The 9,145-nt window shown below is 36.7% G+C and overlaps 1 pseudogene; it reads left to right on the forward strand.

Moving 5' to 3' along the window:
* The first annotated feature begins 3,468 nt into the window (after window positions 1-3,468).
* Window positions 3,469-4,959, forward strand: LOC145099570 (cysteine synthase 2 pseudogene; annotated as a pseudogene).
* The last annotated feature ends 4,186 nt before the right edge of the window (window positions 4,960-9,145 follow it).

A 9,145-nucleotide genomic window follows, 5' to 3' on the forward strand; every position in this document is an offset into this window, starting at 1 on the left:
CCTTAGATGAAAGATAATGTATTGAAAATGTGATGGTTGACATAGGAAGGAGAACCAATGGCTAAGTTGGCGAAAGGGTGATATGATGATGAAAGCGAGACGGTATAAGAAAGCACGATCGGGACAGCTTGGAAGGAGCATGATACTGAGATCTTTTGGGATCCTAAGGAGTTGGCAACTAAATAACAACAGTATTAGGTGCCGAGTGTTATGGCAGATGTGGAAGAAATGTGTCCTTGTGAAAACAAGACACTAGTAAAGGAAAGAAAAGGTGCATTAAACTAATGCACTAAACTGATAAGTGATGTAACCATAAAAAAAAGATATTATGAAATTCATGAGGGTATTTTCTTGATCTTGAAAGTAGACAAACAACTTGAAGACTGCCTCAGATTGTAAAGATAATGGAAACTATTGTGATGAACTAGTTAACGGTAGGAACTTTGTAAGCCCCTCTTAGAAGCTCTATGAATTGTGATAAAAGGTTAAGATTACACAGGGAACATGATGAGGGTGCCAAAAGAAATAAGATTCCAAGGTGTCATAGGTTGATGATGACGCAATACTATCTAGGAGGTTTTATATGATCGAGAAGTAGGAAGACAATTTCATATGATGGAATATAGAGGAATGCAAATTGGACATCAAAAATTTTATATTACTGACAATGTGTGGACAAGAATAAACACTTGAAGTTTATTGAAAAGGGTTGTCAATAAGAAGATTTTGAGCAATGGAAATCTTTGAAATTTCCATGAATAAGGCAGAAAAAAAAACTAATACTACGTGAGAATCAAAGGGTGACTTGGACCTTAAAAGAAATGACCTCATTTATTTTAAGAGTTAGATGGTAAGAAAAATATGAAAGCATGGTGATGTGATGATACAAGAGCTCACAACACTTCAGAGGCCAAGCAAGAGTAACATGTAGAGCATATAATTATGGATGACATGAATGAACCAAGGATACCTGATTTAGACATTCCAAGTTATGAAGCCAAATGATGCAGACCACGCACACTCAAGTACAATTTAGTATTAGGGAAAGTGCAAATAGATTTATGATAATGGGAGCTTTTATTATGAGTAAATGTAGAAGACATGACTTTGCCTTAGAGAACTATGGGTCACTTGAACTGTGACCAAAGGAAGTAGAAATCAATTGATATAAAGTTTGGTTGTGTATTCATAAGGAAGGACAAAACAAATAGAAAAAAAGTAAAATACGATGATACTATAAAGTTAAAATGATGAAGTGCTAAATGGAAGAAACGAGTATTCGAGGTTCATAAGGAGTAAATGTGAGGCAACGAGTTTATGTGAAGCAATAAATGAGACATCTTGCTACATGATGAGGACAATCATGTGATTTAACCTTAAAAGAAATGCCTAGATTCAAGTTACTAGTGACGAGACAATCTGGACCTAACAAGATTATGAAAGTGAGATGAAAAAACACCATGTGCTTCGGATTTTTCTTATCATGGTGTGCTAGGGATTGTAGGTCTAAAGAGTGAGCTAACCCATGAAATGAGATTTTGGGTTTGACGCGTCAAATAAAGTGAATGAAAGGGGACAAGGACAAGCTTCAAGAAGTAAATTTACACTTGGATGGCATGATACTCTTTGGTACACAAGTAGTAAACAAAGAATGATATACATATTAGGTTATCTTCTGGATAACGCTGAAGGAATGTATCGTAGGTATGAATATATTTGCAGATCTTGTTGAGGGTAAAGTGTTAGTTTTTTTGTGACTTCAAAGTAAGACCTTTGGGAAATGGATTAAAAGTATTGGTGGGACCTAAGTGATAAAATATAATGAATGAAAGATTAAAATTAAACTTAAAATTAGAATGTGTAATCCACTTTAGTATAAATATCATGTTTTTTGAGTAAGGTCATAGTGGAGTGCAATGAACTGAGAATGAGAAGTATAGAAAATAAATTATTGAAATGAAAAGTATGGTTACCATAATGTGTTTTGATATGTACACCATAATAGATGTTAGCATATTGACCTTGCAAATCGTGATCTAGTAGGAATTTAAGCCAAGTTGAAGTCACTATGTTAAGTTTAAGACTTTGATACTAGAGAAAGTCAAAAAGAGCAAGTTGAAAAGATATTTTTGGAGCTAAGTTTGAGAAATGATTTACTGATGGAATTAGTAAAGATTTGAATATTGGTGACATGCTTGAGCATGATGGGAGATAGTTAGGAAAATTAGGACCTAAGTATAGAAATAGACAAATGTTGACTTAAGGTTGGATAACCTTATTGCATGATGTGTTAAAAGTTCAAAAAATGACAAAAGTGTAAAAGTGTCCAAGAGAGTTAATAACCCCTAATGATGTAATAATGATTATTATAATGAGTTATAACAATGATAACGACCAAGGTGACGTGGACATCAAAGAGCTAAGAAAGTGATGGGACGGAAATCTAATGAGATGGCTCGCGATATGATTTCGAGGACGGAATCCTTTTAAGGGGTAGATAATTGTAACATCCTAAAATTTAAGATAAGCAACTTAAATTAATTAACTAATTAAATAAGGGGTGATTTACGTAATTAAGTCACTTAAATGATAATTATATCATTAATTGATATAATGTTTAGAAAGTTAAAGGTTGAAATGTTAACAATTCATAGTTAAGGGACCGAAAGTGTCAATTTGGCAAAGCATGTTGGAGCAAGGGTTGACTTAACTAATGGAAGTGACTAAAAAAGTTATGGAAAGTATGGAGAGGGACTTATGATGTCTATTCTCAAAGAAAAGTCACATATATTGGAAGAATGGACCATTTTTGACAAAAACAAGAAATTAGAGGGACTAAATACGTAAAAGAGGGAAATGAACAGTTCAGCCCACATCATCCCATCTATGCCGACCATCTCCGTCCGCCCTCTAACAACCAACTTACCTCTGTTAACAACCAATGCCTTCGATGGCTTAGCACTATTTCCTTCTCGACCACCACTACGCCAGCCTAATATATCTGCTCTCTCTATCTCTCAGTCATTGATTTCCTCCCTAATTACCACCGCCAAACACCACCATCGAAGATCCATTGTATCAAAAACTAATCTTCATTAGAGTTCTCCGACCACTGCGAGATAGCATAACCCTATGTTTTCCTATGTTCTCTTTACGTTATATCCAATAAACATTGTGCTACGTCTCATTCGAGAGGAAAAACCCTAACCAAGAACAAGCTTAAGAGAAATGGATTCGTCGGTGCGATTGGAAACACCCCTCTCATTCGGATTGCTAGTCTTTCCGATGCAACTAGGTGAGAAGTAATCTCGTCTATTTTTCATTTTACATACATTAGTTTGTGTTATGGTTTTTGCCGATGGTAATCATGCCTTTATAATTCCTTGTTAAGCAAATTCTTGCGAAAGCAGAATTTTTGAATCGTAGAGGAAGTGTTAAAGACAGAGTCGCTCTTCAAATAATTGAAAAGGTTAGGTCGATCTTCTCTATCAAATTAAGGGGTTCTAACATGTCTCTTTCTCTAAATATGGTGTATAATAGCATCATCTTTATCTTTTCTTCAACTCAAAGAATTTACCTAATTGACAATTGATTGTTCAACAACCCCGCTACCTGAAGAAAAGCTATTTTAATAATTCCGTCTGCAAATGAAGAAGGAACCGAACCATATAGCATATTCTCACACTCAACCCACATCAACGAGTTCAATTTACTTTAGCTTTGAAGAAATCGATCGAAATGGAATCTATTCTTCTCAACTTTATCATACTTTTACTTATAGTAACTACATCAGAGGGTGTTCCAAGAAACCAAATGATCTAGTTATCATGCAATAATCTAACAGAAAATAACCTAATACTGTTCAGTTCAAACTTCACCCAAACAACCAAACAAATTGGTACCCAAGTACAATCTTCTCTTCTCGGAAAAACAAATTCAGGCACATGACCCGATGCTAATTTTGGGCTTTCTCAATGCTATGGTGACCTTTCTACAAGCAATTGCATCATCAGCTATGATTCAGCACATTATCTTGTATCTCATTGCTTTTCTTATACTGTTGTTAGGGTTTATCTCGATGGCTATTTTATGCGATTCCAGAATTATAGTTTCTTTGATGAGTATTATGGACCTAATGACAATGTTGTTTGTGGGAATACCACAAGGAACAATGGGTTTTTTCAAGACTCAGTGAGGCAGGCTGCTTTGAAATCTGTGACTAATACGTTGACTAATGTTGAATACTTTGCAAGAGAAGTTATAATTTCTAGGATAGGAAATGAGTCAGTTTATGTTATGGCAAACTATAGATCTCATTATGAAGGAACCGAGCCTGAGATATAAGAGAGACAGGAGGAGAATTACATGCTTTTGTTTCAGCTGCAGGGACATGTAGCACTATGGCTGGTGTTTCTTAATTTTTAAAGGAAAATGATCCAAGGATAAAGTGTTATCTTGTGGATCCTCTTGATTCTAGATTGTTTAACAAATTTACTAGAGGAGTGATGTATAAAAGAGAAGAGGCTGAAGGGAAGAGGTTAAAGAACCAATTTGATAATGTCACTGAAGGAATAGGGATCAACAGGTTGACTGATAATTTCTATATGACTCGACTTAATGGAGCTTTTAAGGGTACTGATATTGAGGTTGTGGATATGTCAATGTACGATTGAAAGTTTGTCAAAATTATTTTGTTTTTGTGAGTTGTAATACTATTTGTTTGTTCCTTTTTTTATCATCAGATTCCTTTTAAAGAATGATGGGCTGTTTGTTGGAAGTTCTTCAGCAATGAACTGTGTTGGAGCTATGAGAGTGGCTAAATTGTTGGGTCCAGGTCATACGATTGTAACAATTTTGTGTGACAGTGGGATGAGGCATTTATACAAGTTTTGTAACCCGGAGTACCTCTCTTAACATGGCTTGACATGCTCTGCAAAAGGATTACAATTTCATGATTGATTGTTAAGCTCCTTTCACTCATCCATACATGTATATTCAGTAGGCAATGAGAATGATCCGAGAATTATTCACGAAGTTGTCAAAGATATGTGACATCCCCAAAATCACGGCCAGAAAAGACCGGTTTAATTTATGCTTTTAAAATAATTTCAGAGTAATCCTTTGATTAAAAGAGTTACGGAATTTGTTCCCAAAACAAAATATGATAAAAATAAGATTTTCCAAAGCATTTCTTAAAGAAATGTATTTTTCATTCTATAACAAAACTCGGGATGTCATGTTCCAATAAACAGACCAAAAGAATAAACATTCCAATACAGACCTTACAACAATTATTTACAACAACAGGTCTATAATCCAAAATATCCTGTCAAATCATCCAACTTATGATTTGGCGCCACTACCTTTAATACAAAAAAAACTGAGTGGGTCAGGCTTGGGAGCATGGTGAGCATATAGGGTTTTCAACCCACAATAAATAATTAAATTAATTGTCATCAACCAACAATAACCCAATTACCCATTCCCGTTATTCTCACTTTACGTCCCTAAAACAATTAACACAAGGGACCTAGTCTAAGAATATTTCATCGGGGCGACAACACATGCTTCGGGGGTTTCCCAGCAATATATGTCAAATAAGGCAACCATAAGGGGGATGGAGCACAGCGAATGAACACCCAATTTCATTAACAACTAGAGGTGGTGAGCCTGCTAGCGTTCCACAGGACTGTCTAGAAAAGTCTGTGGTCGTCATCTAAACTCCGCTAGATGACTGAATCAAAAACAACATCGAGTCATCTCTTCATTTTAACACACATCAACTATCTACCAATGCTTTACCCAACACTTTTGTAGATAAAAATACATATACAGTTTAAAACTTGTATAAAACATTTAGTGAACACTTATTTCAAATAAACAAATAATGTATAAACACATAACACGTATTTTATATAGAATACTTGTATTAGTGTGTTAGAAGAAAAGGAATATACACTCACTTCAAATAAACAACAACAACAACAACAATATATATATATATATATATATATATATATATATATATATATATATATATATATATACACACACATAACACGTATTTCAATGTAAAGACTTCATATTTATGTGTTAGAAAAAAGTAACCACACACTCACTTGATCAGAAGATCGGACAGCACTACTGCTTGTAGAAGTAGTATTCTTCGGTAGATCTGGAAGATCTTCACAAAAATTGGCTTCTCGCGGGCAGAGCTTCGGCTTGGAAACTCTACTTCTCGGGATCTTCGGGGCTTCAGGACTTGCTTCGGGTCTCGGCAATGATAATGGGGCTTCTTGATATTTCTTGCACGCAAAACGATGTAAAAACGCGAGAGAAGGAAAGAAAATGAGCAAAGAAACTCGCCAGCTTCGACTTCCTTTCATAGGGGCTCGAACCTTTGATTACGTTGGGCGTAATCCTCAAGTTACACTTGACGTAACCCGGATAATGCCGGTGACTCCCCCCTTCGGATAATTTCGGACATTTAAATTTAAATTTAATATTTTAATTATTTAATAAACTTCAAAAATTCATATCTTCCTCATACGAGCTCCGTTTTCGACGTTCTTTATATCCCCGCGTAGATGAGACTACGATCTAAAACTTTCATTTAGACTCTATAGACTAATATTATATTTATTTTTAGTAGGCCGGGACAGGAAAACTCCGTTATAAATTCATAACTTCTTCATCTGACGTCCGTTTTCGCCTGTCTTTTTATCGTTTCACTACTATTAAAGAGATCTTCAATTCTCGTTTAGATTGTTTTTGATAAAAATCGCTCGATCTCAAATCGAGTATTCGGGCTGCATATTGCTAATCTGAAACTTAGAAAAATCATAACTTCCTAATACGAAGTTAGATTTGGTCATTCTTTTTATGCACGCTCATGGTTTAACGAACTCTACGACTTTCGTTTAGATCGCTAAGGCTAAATATTGCTCTAACGTAAATTCACTTTTTATGTCATTCAGCGTCGTGCCTGTTCTGTCGCGAAACTTCGACACGTCATAACTTCTTCGTTATAACTCGGATTTCGACATTCTTTATATCTTCGGAATCCTTGTTTCAACCGCTACATATTCATTCAAAGATATCGGGTTTATCTCACACTTTAATATTGACGCTTATTTTATTCTTAATTCATTAAATTATAATAATGAAGAAAATAAACACATAATTCACATAATTCACATAATACTCAAATATTTCATCATTAATACTTCAAAAACAGTTACAAAGGTTAACCTACACTCTTACATCAATAATAATGCCTAGCCTGGAAACGCGGGCGTTACAATTCTCTCTCCCTTAGGATGATTCCGTCCCCGGAATCACACATCAACAAACAAATGCGGATAGCAATTTAACATGTTACTCTCCGTTTCCCATGTGAGATTTGGCCCATTCGTATGTTTCCATTGGACAATCACTAATTCGACCATCTTGTGTCGTAATTTCTTAGACTTTCGGTCAAAGATTGTCTCAAGTTCTTCGATTAACCTCTTGCTTTCATCTAATTTTAATTCAAAATTTTGAATTATGTCAGGAACTTCTCCCGTGAAATTCCTCAAATAACACACATGGAAAGTTTTATGAATGTAATTTGAGCTTGTAAGCTTGGTTCCCAATTATTTAAAAAAAATCCAAAAAATTGATTTATTATGATAATTTTTAGACATTTTTATTAAATCTTTGGACCCTCCAGTCCGGTCTGATCGAGGACCCTTTGGCCTCATGATTCGTTGGACCCTCTGGTCCGATCTATATATCACATAGCATACATATAACACAATGTACATAAATCTCAAACGTACACATACACATAATGTAACGACCAAAATTTCAAAACAATTAAAACTTTTCAAAAACCACCCATTTCAATAACATTGTTACATAAAGGTTTTCAATACATTGTTTAATAGAGTATTTTCCCAGGTTCATATCATAAAACACCAACGCGAGGAACGGTACGATCACGCCTTTGCCTTGCCACAGACTCCTGAGAACCTGAAAACATAAAACCACAACTGTAAGCCCGAAAGCTTAGTGACATACCCCCAAAATACCAACCATATATACGCCCTTCCAGGCCACGACCTTCCGGTCCAAAACATATCGCCTTCCGGCCCATAACATATTGCCTTCCGGCCCATAACATATTGCCTTCCGGCCCATAACATATCGCCTTCCGGCCCATAGCATATCGCCTTCCGGCCCTTAGGATAAAATGCCCACATAACATAACAGATCATAGAACAACCTTACATATCAGGTCAAACCCCAGACCAAGCAACTGTGCACATAACATATAATCATTCAACAGATCACAGTCAGCGAATCGATCAACAGATCACATAACATATCATTACCCTAACCAAGATACCAGACTAACCGGTCACTAGCATAACATCACCCTACGAATCAGTCAACATACTAATTACACACATATGCCTTTCCAGGCCATGACCTTCCGGTCCACATCGCAATGCCTTCCGGCCCACAACATGTAATGCCTTCCAGCCCACAACATATAATGCCTTCCGGCCCATAACGTAATGCCTTCTGGCCCATATTCCGCAATATCATAACAACAGACACTACCCGGATTTCCATCCGATAAAGGGTCGGCCTTGGTGCCGTAAACCCCGTTAATATAGTGAGGATAACTCACCTCGAAACTGCCGACTGAACAGATAACCCAAGCTGCTCCGATCACTGATACGATCTCCACCTCTGGAAAGCCACCAATGCACTGAACTCAAACAATAATCAACAATTACCAAAATACCCCTAGAAACCCTTGGTCAAAGACAAGGTCAAAGTCAACCCCTGACTGACCCTACTCGCCGAGTCAACCCGATGACTCGTCGAGTTCCCATACTCAGAGCTCACTCAATCTGCGACCTAACTCGCCGAGTCACCCCGAGACTCGCCGAGTCCCACAACTTCTGAGTCCTCTCGCACACAACTCACCGAGTCACCCCTTGACTCACCGATTCCCGACTCAACCAGAGAATATCGGAACTCTTCGACAAGACTCGCCGAGTCCAAGAACAGACTCGCCGAGTCTATGGCTATCTTCAACCTACTCGCCGAGTTGTTCATACAACTCGCCGAGTTCCAGGGCATCTTCATCCAA

Source organism: Lactuca serriola, chromosome 4, assembly GCF_051521515.1.
Source record: "Lactuca serriola cultivar US96UC23 chromosome 4, Lser_US96UC23_V15, whole genome shotgun sequence".
Classification (NCBI taxonomy): domain Eukaryota; kingdom Viridiplantae; phylum Streptophyta; class Magnoliopsida; order Asterales; family Asteraceae; genus Lactuca; species Lactuca serriola.